The sequence below is a fragment of the Bombus fervidus genome, chromosome 9 (genome assembly GCF_041682495.2).
Source record: "Bombus fervidus isolate BK054 chromosome 9, iyBomFerv1, whole genome shotgun sequence".
Taxonomy (NCBI): Eukaryota; Metazoa; Arthropoda; class Insecta; order Hymenoptera; family Apidae; genus Bombus; species Bombus fervidus.
In genome coordinates, this window is record NC_091525.1 from 10,860,149 (window position 1) to 10,878,070 (window position 17,922).

The following is a 17,922-nucleotide window of genomic DNA, read 5'->3' on the forward strand; positions in this document are numbered from 1 at the left end:
GAAAGAAGGGGAAGAAAGTGTAACCGTAACGTCGTCGGGCAAGAGAAGAATCGTTTTCTGAAGGAAAGTCGCGACTGACGAATTCGAACAGCGATTTTTACGGGGACCAAAAAGCTCGGTTTCCTCTTCGTCCATACACCGACATGGTTCCGAAGGAAATCCGTTTTGAGAGACACGCTGGATGAATGCACGGTGATGTTTGACGAACGGATGCAACGTTCGATGCTGACTCGCAAGAAGAGAATGCTGGTTTTATGGATGAAGCTACGGAAAATGAAAATTTCTTAGCTTCGAATTAGATGCGCAAGTTGCTCGCAAGAATTTTCGTTTTACAAGAAGTTTGCGTTATTACTTAGAGCAGCTGTCGTTTGTTTGAATCTCAACGCGTTCACTATCGCGCGAATTTCGTAGATTTAGTAGATGGTAGGAGGATCGCTATAAGATTGAAAGGTTGCTACGCCATAAGGTTTGATTTTTAGAACTATAATATCGTGTTTCTACAATTTCTTCGAACGATACTCTTTAAATCATTCGCGTCGTTGAAATTTCTTCGTCAATATTACGTCGTATTTGTACAGGTTTTTCTGACAATGTTATCTAAATTCATCGTCGTAAATTCCAATCGGTTCAAGAAGTTTATCTTCGTTTAACTGTTCTGAAATAGAAAAACGCGAGTTACCGATGACCATCGTACCAGTCGATTAATACGTGTTAAAACACCAGGAAAATATTTTTCCTCCGGTTCTTCTCTGACCGATATTTGTTTAAAACAAATAAGTTACCAGATTTATAGATCTAAACGACGTTCTATCTCGCGCAAAAAATTCGAGAGCTACTTCCCATTCGTAGCCACTTCGATAAGCTTTGATTAATGAAATATTTGCGCGATCGACTCGACGACAAGTATATCAAACTTTCTCGTTCGATCCGAACCGAGTGGCGAAATTAATATTCATCGACGTACCGGAACGGTTATCGATGGGAGAAAATATGAGGGAATAAAGAAACCATACCTCGATCCAGGGGTTCTTTATCAGTTTCTCGATCGTGAAAAGTTGAATGAAACACACTCACCTGAAACAGAAAAAGAACACGCGGTTATGTAAAGATCGGAGTATTTTAAACGCAGCAGGCGTTAATGAGAATAATAACAATTTAGATTGTGACGATAGTCTGTGATAAGACCGAGGGTGTTTCTAGTGTAAACATCATGAAAGAATAAGGGCTAAATTATCGTAAAAGACACGAGGTTAAGGCTAGAGGATAACAACACGAAGATTTTTACAATAAAAATTTTCTTTCAAAATTATGTAAAGCTAATCCCCTGTAACTTCCTTTTAAATACATTAATTGCGATTGTTCCTTTAATCTTTATAATATCAAAGATTCATTTATCCTCGTTTAATCTTCTATAAGTTCCCTATACCCAGAGCCAATTTTTTCCGGTATAATTTACTGTTACAGTTTTAATATATCGTGATACGCGTTTAACATCTTCGAATATATATTATCTACATCGTAAAGGTACAAGTTGCGTTTAGATGATAATGATATACCATCGTAAGACACGAGTTATTTAGATAAAAATAATTGTTTAGTATAGCTATGTATAGCTCGAGTTGTATTAGGTCGTCCGAAAAGTTTCTTTCGTTTTATAAGGAAATAATGGACGCACAATATTTTTCGTTTTATATTATTTTATCAAGTTACGTATGATCCATTTTATTCTATCAAAATAAAGATCACAACGTTCGATAGATTCGTATAAAGATTCGTCGTTGAAAAAAACGTGTTTAACACGTTCCGGACAACCTAATATTATTCAAAGTCCATTGTGACCACCGATATGAATTAGCTTTTTCATCGTTGTATCGTTTAAATAAAAGTACGAGGCGTACCAAGATTTTTGCGTTACTTGCGTACAATAGTTCGCTATTTTTTGCTTGTAAAGTTTCTCGCAAAATCCGCTTGACAGTGCGTTAAATTTACAGCTATGGTTTAAAATCTTACGGGCATTGGAAGACCGTTGGGTCCGAATCGATCGAAAAAATGAGGCAAATCGTCGTAAAAAGGAGACGTGAAACGTAGCCAGGAAATGGCGGTGAGTTGAAAACGTTCACGCGCGGATTCGTACTTGAAATATTGAAATTTTACGACTGTAATAGAACCACGAGGACGCCGACACGTCGATGATCACTGTAATAATCGTAGTAACAACCGTCGACGTTATAAAACGCAGGTCAGTCATATCGGTTCGGATTCGGACGATTGTAAATACAAACGGATTTCGTGCCGATTTAATGCGACATTTCGATATTCTGATATTTCACAGGATTCACGTGCAGAGATGTTTCCAACGTCGATGATGGGAATTTTGTTTTTATCATTGAAATACTGAAAATTGGAAATATTATGTATTATGCAAATATTCCAGCAATCTGCAATTCGTTTGATGTTTCAGAAGTGATAATTTATAATTGATCCAAGTTAGGTTATTTTAATTGAAACGTTATTATAATTTAAAATCAAATAATTCGGCAAATCTGAACTTGATTAATTACTTACAAGATTCATTTATACAGCGGCACTCCGTAGAAAATACAACTTTTTACTTTTAAAGTAACACGAAGTTTCATATTGAAATTAAGATTCATCCTATGCGTATATTATGATTCAGCCTTCCTCTTCTTTTCTCTCTTTTTTTTCTTTTTTTTTTTTAACATTTCAATCTCTTTTTTAAGAAATCACGCTCCAATTTCTTTCTTTAATTCCCAGAAAGCAAAATTGAAATTAACACTCCGACCAAGCCTCGAATACTAATCACGAGCAAGATTCGAATCCAATGATCGCCCCAAGCAATTTCACACGTAGGTACATCAAACACGAGAACCTGTCTGTAACCAATCGAGTTGGCCAAAATCCCTGAAACGAATCCCACGAAAGCACCGGCAAAGCGTTCTTAGCCAAAGAACCTTCTATATCGGACGGATTAACGATTTCTCCTTAATTGATTGATTCGTGCAAATAAACAGCGGCCTTGACCGTGAGCTAAAACTAGCCACGACACACGCAAATGTACGCCAACGCTGAAATACCAACTTTCGAAAGACATACGCACACGAGTCAAGGTTACACGGTAGAATTCCATTTGTCTGTATCTATAAGGGGACAAATGGTTCGTGTAATTGTAAGGCGTGTACGCGTATTAGTCACCAAGAAACATGTTCGCGAGCGATGTTCGCAGATACTCGCAAACGTTCAACGATTTTCTTGCGAATATTTCTCGCGACGAAACTCGTTGACATTTCTTCGAAAAGTACGTGAAATTCGCTAAAATAATTTATATTCCTGTTACGCCGTGTTTACGTTTTTTTACGAGCTTCGCTATAAACCTTTCGAAGCTATTCGCAAACATCAATGGAAACACGCCTTAACAGGATTCCACCGATTCTCGCTGATTCTCGGTGAAAAAAAAAGCTATTCCGAACGAGACTCGCGACTAGTCGATACGAAATCTTCAACGCGATACAGAGAGGCAGAGAATTGGAGCCATTTGGATGTACGAACGCGTTGATGGAGAGACGGCTGACGTTGACATCATCGGCCCGTTACGAAATATATCGCACAGCGTGGCTGTACGTAATAAAGAAATTGATTCGATATTTCCTATTACGTGTCCGCCCGCTATTCTCGAAGCTCGCTTCGTGGACGAAAGCGTGAAGCCGATTTTTCGCGTGATCCCGGGCTATTTCGTGGAACAGAGTACGGTGAGCCGGTTGTAATAACGGAGCCGCTCGAACCGGTGATCGTGCCTCGTCGAGTGCCACGCGTTCTCGTTATCGCGGGAAATAGATCGAAACCCTGTGCCGTGCCGTCACCGTTAGACGATACGGCTGGATCTGTTATCCGCTACACGCTCGTGTTTAGCTTCGACCACTTGCCACGGACTTTCCAATTTTTAGCGACGTTAAGACGAAACGGTGAATTTTACACGCTTCAGGTTGATTTTCAGATCGGCAACGATGCAAAGAGCAAAGAATAATTATCGACGTATATTTTGATATTTTGAGAAACTCTTGCTACTTTAAATTCGCCGTAAAATTCGCATGGATGACGGCCTTTCCGAACAATTTGCACGCTTTCGATTGAATCTTGCATCGGTCACAAGTAGGAGAAACAACGCAACGATAAGATATAAACTTTCTTTTTTATGTTACTAAGAATTTATAAAATACGGTATAGAAAGCTTAGGTGGACGAAAGTAAGTCGTGACACGACTTACAATTAGATTCTTCGTACTCCTTTTCGTCGCATCTATAATTATGTTAGACAAGAAACAAAGAAACTTTATAACACACTTTCAGCTTTCTTTTGAATAACGAAACGGACACGTTCGTGTAGTTACATAGTCGAGGGTTGTCTATAATATAATCTGTTTTACAAACTTCCTACACGCTCTCACGTTCAGCCATCCCATCATCGATACAACTAAAAAAAAAGTACGCAAGTATTCTCACGCGTTCCACATCGATCTACGATCTGTCGGCTACCCGAATATCTCGAAACTGCGAGTAATTTTTATTCCAAAGTTACAAAGGAAATGTGAAATATAACGTCAGAGGAAACACATCGACGAAGAAGGGACTACCACAAAGATCGAAGCCACTGATCTTCAATTGCGATTATACAGATAAAACGAAAATTCTTTTCTTTTTTATCTGGATGAATTTTACAATCGATTCTCACTGAGAATTATAAGTAAATAAACCAACCAAAATTCTATCGTTATTAACTCTACCATTATAAACATCACCCTGTTGCAATTAAAAAATGAAAAAGAAAGATCAAGTCCAGCGTCGACGAAAAACCACCCACAACCGTCTCGTTTATGTTACATGATGCAGCTATTTATATATTAAAAATTAAACTCGCGTCATTTATAACGAGTTTCTTCTTCTTCAACGTGATTTGATAGTTGTCGGAAGATAATTTAGTGGATGGTATTGGTCTAGTTGAAACTTTGGAGAAACGACGTTTCATATGCGTAAATCTAATATCGTTATAACTAAAAAGTTCATCTGTAAATGTTGGAATACAACGATATTACACGCATAGGCACAAATACTCTTTCACAGACACCCACACAGGCATTTGAACAGGACACTTACACAAGTCATCCTCGTTACTGTATAGAGAGTGGGGTTCAAAATATTAAAGGGATCATGGGTCACTACCTAAGTCTAGTCTGAGAGTAACTGGCCAACTGTCAACAATTCATAAATTCTTTACCTGCATACTTTGTTAATTATACCATATCACTCGCTTATATACAGTTGGTTCTGTAGTTCTGTTTAATAAATGTCACTGAATATTATTTTAACAGATTATTAATCTTAACGTTAAGATTAAATTCTAACGGTAAAGACGACACAAGTGGTTCGACGTTACGTTCTCGCCGTGGAACGAAACCAGACGCGATAAATTATAACGTCGTTGAAGCTCCGTCGAAGGAAGACCGCAAGAAGCTCACCCTTTGACCGCCCTCTCAAAGCGCTATCGAATCGATTTCCGTGGGATCGGGACCTTCAAAGCGGCCAATTGTTCAGCCGGTCACCGAACGATTCGGTTCGATGGAAGATTTAATGAGTCGGATTCCAACTTTATTCCACGTTACGCTGACAGGCTTAACTTCGCTGCAAACATAGAGATCAGTTTCCTCTTATATTTTGAGCATCGGCAGCGAAGAGACTGCACTTTCTCTGCCATTTTCTGCCTTATCTCGAAGATAAGGCAGATATAACGTGAATCGAGCGTAGCACTATCGTCGAGATAAAGCTTCGCTCTTTCTTTTTTCGCGAGATTCGCTACTGGTCGTGGTTGTTAGTTGGGAAAGGAAAATTCCGTTTGATTATATCGCAGTTTTGAATATTCATATATCGATTCATCGTTTCAGAAAGCTTTCTGCGTTGATTACGATTTATCTATTTTTCGTTTCACCAACGAAACCGAAAAAGAATCGCGTCAGAGAATTTTTTACCAGAGAATCTACGATATCGTTTCCTACGGCGCGCATTCCGTGTTTCGGTTTTCATTCCCCATTTCATCACGCCTTTTGCATAATTAACGCGCAAGTAAAAGTACAGTCGCGAATACGACCATCCAGCTGGATACAAAAATTTACATTTGCGTAACGACGGGACGAAATCAAATTCTCTGAATTTGAAACGCTATTTGAACTGTAAAAAAAAAAAAAAAGAAGGAAAAGTTATGAAAAACGAAGCAAAATATGAAGAGAATATCACGGCGTGTGTGTTTCAAAAATTTTAAGCGGAGGAAAAAGTTCCAAAGAAGCCATAAGAGAAAGAAAGAGGCCATATCTTGGAATTACAGAAATTATTTCAAGATTAAAACACGGTTACCGTGAAAGTCACAGAAAGGAAAATAATTGCACCAGAGGATTAAGAAAATAAGGAGGAACTGTTTTTTCAGGAGCGTAAAAAATCGAACGAGCCAACGGAAGTGTCACCGGAAACTAGGAGAAAAAGGGGAGTCTAATCTGGAGAATTAGACGAAGGAGAAGAGGATCGTTCTTTAGAATGAAACAAATTAGAGAAACCAGAAGGGAATGTGTTTTTTCGAGAATTAGAGGAACGAGAAGATGCGTTAGACGGTGGTTTTATTAGGCCATATGGAACTCTTCTCGGAGCAGAAATAAAAATCAATGGCGAGAAATTCCGGGAGAAAATAGTGGCCCGGCGCTTAGTGCTGGTAGTCGTAGATAAAATTAGAATCATTTGTAGTCATAAAGCTCTCCTTCTCACTTTGATCGAGCGAAACGCTACCGGAGACTAATAAACATTCTGCACCCAAACGTAAAGAGCATTATTCGGTAAAACGCTTTATAATTCTTCCCCTGCTGAACGATACTAATCGTTAAAAAAGTACCCTCATCTTGCACTTTGTGGTGAGACGAAACACTACGAAGCAGCCTCTAAATTCACCTACGAATTTATTCGCATCTATTCAAACGCTCCACAGTATTCTCATTCGACCACTGATTTTCATCAAACAGTACAATTAGTGGCAAACATGACTCGCTACACATCGTAGCTTATCAATATAGTAAATAACGAACTGTTCCAATGAATATTTTGTAATTTTTGTTGATAGAACAGCGATAGGCGTAGTAATATACACGTACGTTAAAAGTTCGCAAAAGCGTACGAATATTTTCGCGAGCAATTGTGGTTAATCGTTATGATCTCTGACCGGACTCGGTTATCCTAAATCCCACAAATACTTTCAAACGTCTAGGCAAAAGAAACTGTTAAAAAACCTAGAAGAGAACGCTGGAAACGACATCCGCCATACCTCGAATTCCTTTATTTCCGCGAAGAATCGCGAATTCCCATCGGACGGAGGACTGGGAAGCTATCGAGATCGTTAGACCGGAAACGGTGGACGATGGCGCGCGGCTCATCGATACGAACACACGCTTGTCGAAATTCCGTCGTTAAACGACGCTCGACCGACTGGTCTTAATACAACGGATACGTTTCTCGTTTGAACTGCGTGGTCGGAAGGATTTTTCCGGCTCGTCGTTGCTTCGATGACCCATTCGTAAACGAGACTTTAAAGCGCGTTGAAAGTTTTATCAGGAAGCACGTCGAGCGGATACGTACGGATACTTATGACTGCTTCTATACCAAGGAGACTCGAAGCTTTACGAGACGCGCACGGTTTATCTCCCCGTCACGAAAAATCGAAACGGTTCGGGCGCCAATGGCCGCGTCCTTTCTCGATTTAGAAAGTGCACATGGATGTCGGTGGACGTCGAACGGATCCGCGGACGACGCGAATTCACAGAATTCACGGAAACTACCGACGACGTTATTTACAACGACTCGCTCGATACGTCTCACGCGTTGGTTAAAACAGCGCGAAAGATTTTACGACGAAACGAAGAAGCGCGTATCGTTGGAAACTTGGTTAATATAACGTGAATTACCGTCTTTCGAAGTTGTTAATCCTCGTTCTCAGGTGTTACGACGTTAATCAAAAATTGTCAGGCGTTTGGAAGAGTTTGCGAGAATCACCAGCGGAAACCTTCGAACGTAAATTAATAAAAATTCTACGGTATGATTGTATTTATTACTATATCGAATCGTATTTTCATCTCACGCCATTCGGTGGATTTTTGCTTAGGAGAATGGAGAGACTGGATTTTCGTAATTTCTTTAGAATTATGGAAAGGTATAACTAGGAAGGCTAAGTGAAAACTCTGGTACTTTCGGCATTAAAGTATAAGTTAGTTGGCAAAACTCTGCGAAGAATTGAAGGCACAAGTTGATGGCTCTGGAAAATAAAAAGTACTCCGACGTTCGACTATGGGAGATCTCTTCTAACCCCATATATTTTACGTTGAAATATTAAGACGGATTAATTACGATTTATACGTAATTCTTCGCCGATGATCCCTCGCGGAATTGTTACACAAGAAAACAGAATTTTATATTTTTACAGCCAACATACGCGTCGTTGTTACAGGCAATTTCAATATTTCCAAACACGAGTCTCGCGGACTCGAAACTGATTAACTCGGCTTTTTATTGATTTTTTACGACCGAGAAATTAGAAGACCGAATCAGTCAGCAAATGAAATTACAGAACATAATTCGACCTAGCTATAGCAGCAAGCAATTCGTAATAAGAGCGGAAGCGCTTATCACGGTGGTAACAACCCTTGCTCGGCTTAAAATATCCAGTTGCCGATCATAAAACGACAAGGTTCGTCGAATCGGCCTGTGTAAACGGAGAAAACACTGGAATAGGCGAATCGTCTCCATTGTGAACACGTAGAAAACGTGGCAATCTCGTTTTCTGGGCAATCAGTGCTCGATAGCGCCATAAACAAACGATAAAATCAACATGAAAAATGCATACACCTATTCTACTCCGACTTGGTGAGAAGAAGGAACGCTTGTTTACGTAACGGACGCGGTAATTTCACGTACGAACCGGAGATACGCTTCCACGTCATTAGACAGTGGAAAAATAAGCGTGTAGAGATTCGGTTGTCGTTGAATGCGGGTCGTTTGGTGCGACAAGAGGCAACCGCTCGGTCGTTAATCGGGGGAAGAGGGTTACGGAGAGAAGAAAACCAGAGGAAGAACGTGGCGGACCGAGATTCAGGACAATAAACGGGTGATTACGGTGATGGAACGAGGTATTTCAAAAACGCTTCGACGAGTCCGCGTATTTGGTTACCGTCGCAGACGCAAACTCCGACCGTGTAATAAATTCTACTTCTGCATGTAGGTTTCACGGTTAAAATTTTCATTTACTACGCTATAGACGTATAACGTTCCAGAGCTGCACCTTAACTTCCGTCCGAATATTCCAGCTTGATCATAAACGTTATAGGACGCGTCTATCGCTATGATAAACCTTAAACTTTTATGCATTTATGGGGAATTTAAAAATGGTAAAATGGACATACGCAATATACAGAAACATATATATAAAATTTATAAAATTGACAAGCAATTGACAATACTATTCGTAAGAAAAGCCGGCAGATGAAAGAAATCTGTGCTCGGATCTCGCTTCTCCGATCGCGCGTATAAAGACAGGAATTTGGATAAATACGCGGAATCGGATCGTCACAGCTCGCGTGTATACTTCGACCGTAGAACTGAGCCGAAAACAGCTAGAAGCGTGTCGGTAGGCGCCTCGCGTCGGGATCTAAGAATTCTGAAACGGGACAAAAGGAAGAGTTGGAAGGGGTCTGGTGGAACGAGGCGTGGAAAGAAGAAGAAAAGCGGCCTGGGCGCAATCACATACGGGTTCGAAAGGTCAAGTTCAAGCTGGCAAGAGATGCCATCTACAGCCACGAATAGAAACGGCGCGTTGAAACGGGGATACCAACGATAGGGGAGAGATAGTGGGTGAGAGGCGAGCAGAGGCAGAGGCAGAAAGGCATTCCTGACTGCTCGTCTCTCGCTCGACTATACAGACAGAGAAAGACAGAGATACGGACAGAGAGTATGCCTGTGTGTATGTGAGTGAGAGAGAGAGAGAGAGAAAGAAACGGCTACCAAAATAAAATGGCACCGTGCCAATGCACGTGTGTGCACCGACCAGCAGATTCACGATTTTCGCGAACATCGCCTCGAAATTGCGATCTCTAACTCCTATCCGCTTTGTCCTCTTCCCCGTATCTTCGCTCCTATCCTTTTCCCTCCTTCCCCTATCGCCACCCTCCGCTGATACGGATTGATGAAAACAAAGATAAACCGATAGAAAGGGGGGATGCTAGAGATGGATACACGCGATAATCGACGGGGCCGTTTGTTCTCCGGCGGACTACTTGTTGAAGAGCTGGCTCCTTGATAGACGGTGGTCGGCAGTTCCGGCCGCTGGGGCTTGCGGTGGCTTTGTGATGGGCGTTGCTCGTGAAGAATGGTATAACGTGTCGAGCGTTGTGTATGATATATGACGATTCAGGTATATTACGTTCCTTTTTCTCTTCTTCTCTTCTTTCTGCTTTGTTTTTTGTGTCTTTCGTGTTTGGTCTTGTTCGTCTCGCCGTTGATATTTTCAGTACGTTTCGCGACGCTCATTTTCACAGACGAGACTCTCGATCGTCGATTCGATGTTGTTGTTAATTTTGTACGTTTTATAAATCTTTACGCGAGAAAAGAGAGAACCGTAGAACTCGAAGAGACGAGTACGATTCCTGGCTGAACACCAAATGTAATAAGCAAAGGAATTTGCGATTGGTAGATAAAAGAGGATTTTCCAAGAAGATAACGACCATCACGACGTACGAACGTAAAACGGACAAAATATTTTACATTTTATCTAGAATCCTCGATCCCAACCGATTCATTCGTTGGCTACGATAATATCACCCAAAGAATTCATCGATGAAAAGGAATAATTTCTTGGAGAAGAAAAATGAAATATTAACGATACGTTTTCCACGTCGCGATAATCGACCCTTGTTCCATAGTCGATTATCAATCGTATCCTTCATCAGCGGAAAAGCTTCCCTTATTTCTCCCGATTTATCCCATGGAAGACTATCGCGGAAGAAAAACTCGATCCGAAAGAATTCGACGAAAAACCAAGGAGAATCTTTTTGTCCGTGAAAGACTGCTGAATAAATAAAAGAGAAAGAGAAACTCGGAGTATATCGGTGGTAAAAACGAAACAATACAGATAGGACACGCGGAATGGAAAAGGTCGTGGTCCTTTAGGTGCTTTCGTAAATCGTTTCCAAGTGGATCGTCGGCATTCAAGAAGGTGCCAGCCAGTCTCATTTCTTAGTTTCTTCCATTTTCTTCGTGTATACGTGTAGCACCGTTCGTATCCGGCGAAAGGTTACGTTCGATAGGTCGTGCCAACTGGTACCCGAGCAGAAACGTCGTCGTCGACGTGTTCCTCGTCCCTGTCGACCAGGAAGAGAAGAAAGCAGATCGCGCGACGTTCGTGACGTTTCTAGCCTTCTCTTCCTTCCACGGTCTTCGCCTTTTTCTTTCCGCTATCTCGAACGATTTAAACGGTAGAGATTCTACGAAATCTTCGAAAAATCCCTGTCGTGCCTGTTTCAGTGCCTTTTGGTTTGCATTTTCGAGAATCTTCTCGAAAGTTTGCAATATTTTGACGATATTTTAAGCTCCGTTAAAAATACGATTCGTGTTCTTTCTCGAAAAAATGTTGTATAGGATATTCTAGATAATTTTCCAGAGTTCTCCATATTCGCTCTAGAACATCGTATAGTTCAGAAATATAATTGCAAAGAAATAAAAATGCAATAATTAAGAGAAAATGTCAGACCAAGCTCTGTAATTTTGTTCCATTTTGAATTGTATGTACATATATATTTGTAAAATTCTTTAGCAAAAAATTTAATAACATTGTGTCTTAAAAAAAACCACACTGGGCACTATGCTTGTACAACGAGCTGTTACTTTTATAAAACTTGTTATCTCAACGGTAGAACGATACCATCGTGCAAGCGGACTTTAGCCGCTATACGCGTGTAGCGGCCGAGACTACTGTTATTAAACATAAACCACGCTGAACGTCGCTTTTAATAAATGTCGTTGCACTTCTTCCACCTCTCTTCTTTCTTTCTTTCTTTCCCTTTTTAAACGTAATATCGAGAACATCGATAATCATAAAGCGAAAATGAAATCAATTTTCGGAAAACTCACGAGCGACGAATCTTGTGGAATCGTCAATTTCTTTTCGGTCGACGATCGCGAACTTTCGTTTGGTCCTGCGAAATCTCGTTTGCGGCGCTTCCGCCCTTTTAATTGTTTGCTTTGTCTAATTGACCGTTACTTATGACGACGGCCTAGCAAATATTGATTTTCGAAGCGAACTACGTCGATAATAGCACGAGAGCTATCTAGCGCCGATCTCGAGGAGAGATCGACCGAGCTTAGGTGACTTTCCGTCCCGATACCTTGAATATAGCTGGTGCGAAATTAGGCTCGCCTCGAGCTTCCTCCAGCTGCTACCTCCCACCACAACCTTTAGCCTTCTTATGTCGTTCTTTTCTACTTGGACATATTATACTTCTACGACTTGACTTCAAATTTCATCGATGTCCGTGTAAATTCGTTGTTTCTTCTTACAAAATATTATTTCGGTTAAATTACAACGTACGCTATACAGGTGAAACGTTTGTAATCGAATATTCCATGAATCCTGAGAATTAGAAAGGAAACCAGCATTTTCTTATCTCTTATTATAGATCTCTATTATTATTATTATTATTATTAATAATAATAATAAAGCATAGAAGCGTAAAAAATTATGTAATTTCAGAGAAGAGAATATCGGGAGAAAATTAGTAAAACACGCGTGTTTTAAGGATTTTACATAGTACCCTATGTTTGGAAGGTAATGAGGAAATTACTACGACGAATGTTAATGGTGCTTTATCGTATATTTGACAAATATCGACTCACTGTGTCAATGAATGACTCTGTCGTATCGTAAATGAAAACACCTTCAATATTGACACCGATTTATCTTCTCATTAGTAACTTTTCTGTCACATCGACATGTGTATCTATCATAGGCGTGACTGTTTGCTATCTGCATATTATCCCACACCCTGGAGACTCGAAAAAGGAAAAAGAATTATCTCCGCACTTTATCTATATTAAAAACATCTTTGATATTTTTTTCAAACGTTTTTATACGAGCATATTTTTAGTGTCTATTTCGACGCGACGCATGACTGGGAAAGAGATCTTTGTATCGCTCTTGACGATAAGAATGACGCACATAAACATTGAAAAACATTTTGAAGGAGACATTTAAAACGTTGAGCAATCGGTGAAATTAAGAAAGACGAAGATCTCGAACAGACATACAGTATGTTATCGACATATTACTATGAAAATAACGTTACGTTTCTTACGTTTCGTAAGGGACTCGAGAGATCGTTTCTTCGAACGAGCTAAAAGTAAATAGCTGCTATTCTCGAAACGAAGTAATTTTGCGATTGATCGCAAGAAATATTTCTGCTTTGATCGGTTTCGAAGCTTGTTTATCGGTTGGATGGGCAGAAAATACGTGGTTTAAGAGTTTAAAGTGAAAAATGAAAACATCACAGCCACGTCCGACTGTTGAAGAAGAAGAAGAAGAAGAAGAAGAAGAAGAAGAAGAAGAAGGAAACAGAAAACGAAAGAAGTTAAGAATCGAAGACGATACTTGGAATTTCAGATCAGAAGCCTCTTAAGCCTCTTAAAATTGAAACACGTGCAAGTTTGTTTCAGAGAATAACGAAGTTGAGTACAGGCGAACCGCTATGACGGTCGTATAATCCTTCATGGTCGAGGGTCGGGATTATGATCCTATAAAAAAGCGGTCTACGTAAAAAATATGAAGGAATTTCGTTTCCATGAGATATTATACCAACATCCGCACAGTGGCGACAAACTCTCGCTGATCTTATGCGGCTCGATGTAATTCCGACAGCGGGAATCTTGTTCGTCAAACGAGATAACTCGTCGAAATAACATTTAAATGGCAAACGAAAAGTATGTCACACACACACACACACATACACGCGCGTGCGTCAGTGGTCGTGTAGATATCCTTGAGAAACGTTATCAGTCGTTTCAGATTAGATCAATGATTAATCATCGCGTCGGATTACGGATCTGCGTCTATTAAATTAGCGATGTATGAAACTCGAGTCGTCCAAGTTTTAGAGCTCTGCCTGGAACACTGTTTTGCTACTAACATTATACGGAGCTGAATCTTTCAAAAGGTTGTTCAAAGTTTTAAGGTTGAGCCTTAAGACTCGACTCTTCAACCTCTTGAGATTCAAGCAAAGAAATAATTAACGGTAATTCTGTGTGACACGCAACAAGAAGCATCTGTACGCTTCTTATTTCTCGAGGAGCGTCTTTTATCCGACTCTACGCTTCTATTTCATAGTGTCAAGTTTGTTCAATCATACGAAAATACTATCAAACGATACGAAAGATATATTGGAACGCAAATCGAGTACAACGTTGTCACTGTACGCTACTTTCCAAAAATTACAACCACGGATTCCAGTATATACGTATTTCCCATTACCGACGTTCCAAACGCTTTGACAACGTACGAGATGGAAGGACACGCCCGCATCTCGGACTATTTCTCTATTTCTGCTAGTCGCACTAGCGACTAAGTCGCAAAATCCCACCTAAAACAGCCAAACGACCTCACCCTGAACCAAGATTCCAAGAACTTTGCCCGAGAACCTCTAAAATCCAGAGGCGTACTAGGAATCCGGTGGAATCTGCTAGTCAGAGAGGGTGGATTATGAGCGACGCGACGATTCGGTGCCCGTTAACGCTTCATCCCTCGTCCGCTAATAAAACTCTCAGGAGACGCCGAGGCTTTAGGGTTGGGAGAAAGGACGGGCCAGGGAGGCCGGGTATTAACGTATCCGGTCGCGAACGAGAGGAAAGATCGAATCTCTTTCACAGGTCAGCAGCCAATTCGACGGTAAGTGGATATGCCCGAGAATATCCGGGGCTGAGGAGCGATCGAATCGCGCGCACGCTGGCCTGGCTCTGGTTTTTTACCAGGCGAGCAGGCCGGCTCACGCCAATTCGACTAGCCTGCGCGTCGATCGGGCCGAGTCAGCGAAAGCTTGCGCAATACCTGACCTATTGTGCTCGTTAGGGACATTCGGGTCCGAAGCTATTGGACCGATGCTTCTTCCATATAACCAGCCACCGCCGCCACTTTCTCCCGCATCCCTCTTCCCTTTCCTTCTCCTTCATCCCGCGACTTATCCACCATCTAGCCCTTATCATCCAACTTGCTTCCTTCCTCTCTCCTCTTCATCCTTCTCGCACTCGCTCGCTCTTCGGTATCTTCGTCGTATTCTGGCACAGTCTGCCCTGATCCGACTTTCCGCCGAGGACGAACCATCCACCTTGTGTCCTCTGGGGTATTCTCCGATCGGTGAAAGGAATTGGACCTTCAGGAAGGAAACCCTCCTCTCTTTCGTGGCCTCTTCCAGTATCCGTCCGCGCGAGGAACGACCAGCTTCTCCTAATTCCAACGGAGTGGGAAAAGGGGACCCGGAGGATTTAGAGCTACTGCTGCACTTCGGGGATTCCCCCTCTGATTCTCAGTTTCTCCGAGCCTCTGACTTCCTTAACGACCGCACGTATACGATGGTCCATGGAAGTAGCGCCGAGAACGCGATATTTTCGCGAATATTAATTATCTTTGCGTCGAGACGTTCATACAAACGAAGGCTATCAGAGAACGACTCTGTCGTTCGTTTTCTATTAGAAAAATTCTGAAGATTGACCGAGCTATTCCGGGAATGTTTCCTAGAATATAGTTCTCTGTTGATCGACGAATGAAATAAGTACATTAGTGCATTCTGCGATACAGGAAACAGCGTTGTACGGACCACGTGTATTATACGAGCCGTTTAACACAGGACTACTGTGAGTCAAACAAGTTGATTACACCGGATAACGAGAAAAGTAAAAAGTCTAGAGTGGGTCGAGTGGGCGATTCTCACTTATTCCGTTATCCACCGAGAAACTAACGAAGACGTACTTGCACGATCACGCGCGCAGGAACGCGAAACGAAGCATACACTTTCGAGCTGTTCAACCAAATATGCAAAAAAATTGACTTGCAGCAGCTTTGCATTAAACGGCTCATACATGAAACACGAGTGTGACGTTACACGAATCCGCGTTACACACGAACTCGTTACACGAAGACGCACCCTGTTACGCTTTAGCAATTCGTAATAATCACGATTCCGTGAGACGTATGCTGAAACAGGAACTAAAAAATCGCGATGAGAGTCTGGGCACAGAGATTTGGACAAAGCTGCATAAAACGTGACTGAAGGAAGAAGTAGCGTGGCGGAAAATAATAGACGAATCCTGTTATTCGTTTTCTAAATATACATTCCATTTATCCAAAGTTTTATACAAAGACAAAAGACGAACGCACGACGTCCACCATCTCGTGTTGCAGACTATAGTGCAGCTCGTACTCTGCTGATATCGAGCTCTAGTCGTCATGGTCGAAGTACATAGCTCGCTCGTTATACCCACGCACAGCTATGGTCCGCTAGCATCTTGCGGGTGAACCGGTCCAGAGGACTTATTGATTTTCCCGTGGAAAAAAAAAATGTTTTCCGGCTGACACGCGCGCACCGCGGGATGCCGGGATATTGCTTTAAATTCGAGGGTTATGGAAACGGCAACCGGTCGACGGGGGTGGCTTTTTCGGATGGTAGGTATGGTGGCTGGAGGGTGCTGGGATTACGTGGTTCTTCCCGGAATTTTCTGGATGATTGGTTTCGCGTCGGTGGTTATTTCTTGGGTGATGAACTGTTTTTTAATGGTGCAGGGATTGGATATGGTTCCGAAGCTTCTTTTTCGATCGAGCTATTCGTCATTCGTTCAACGAGCTCTAACCCTTTGCTTTCTAATTATTTTCTTCGGTTGTTGTTGCTCAATTCTGTTTTATTTTCCCTGATTTCGATGTCTTATTTTTGACGGAGGGGAATACGCTGGTGGATAGCCAAAGTGCGGCTATTTATTAAACTGTTAAGAGCTAGTAAATATAAAATAGCAAACGACGAAAATCTTTATAAATTCAACCGATCTTCGTATCGTTTTAATTTATTGTAGCTGTTAAAACACAATATCGAAGAGTATAAATGGAGTGAAAAAAAATTGCGAATGCGGAGTGAAATAGACTTTGCAGGTCCCTGAATCCAATGCTGCATAAACGGAAATAATATTTGCGATAACAATATTATCGAAATGCCCGTCGAATTTACAATTGTCCGTATAAAAGCAGAAAAATAGCAGCGTAGGATTAAAAAATCCATGGAACAAAACGTTTACACCGACAGCGACTGCGAGCGTGAACAAATTAGAGGAAATTCAAATTCCGATATTCAGAAATGAACTGCAAAAGCGGGAACAAAGGTACGCAATTTTATCGAGGGATGAAAATTCGCTCGAATGAAATTCATTCGCTCTTTTAACCCGTTTCGAATCGAGTAAAGAGACTCACGAAAATTTTGATAAAGCGGCAAAGAATTCAATACAGAGCTTATTAAATACCGCGTGCACGTAGGAAGGCTGCAGGTGAAAAACCGGATAAGCTATATTTCCCCTCTGTTATAGCACGATTTCAAAATTTAATATATCGTATTATAGCCAATTTTCCGCTTAGTTTTGGCCAAGTTACTTTTAACATATTTTTTCATACAACGAAAAATCTCCACTTTTTGCTGCATAATTACCGATGAAAAAATATCCCGAAAACTAGCTATTGTTAGGAGTCTCGGGACGGTGCAGCCCCTTAAACAAACCATCAAACAAACGAGAAAGGAAAGGAATAACATCT

At 41.2% G+C, this 17,922-nt stretch overlaps 1 protein-coding gene and 1 long non-coding RNA gene across 12 annotated transcripts in view; one reads left to right on the forward strand and one right to left on the reverse strand.

Annotated features, from left to right (window-relative positions):
* Nucleotides 1-17,922, reverse strand: part of Mxd (MAX dimerization protein) — a 233,250-nt gene that overhangs the window by 173,531 nt on the left and 41,797 nt on the right. The window lies entirely within an intron of this gene.
* On the forward strand, nucleotides 2,000-2,706 carry LOC139990996 (uncharacterized). The gene is made up of 3 exons (XR_011800719.1): nucleotides 2,000-2,101; nucleotides 2,166-2,239; nucleotides 2,333-2,706. It is a non-coding gene; the product is annotated as an uncharacterized lncRNA (long non-coding RNA).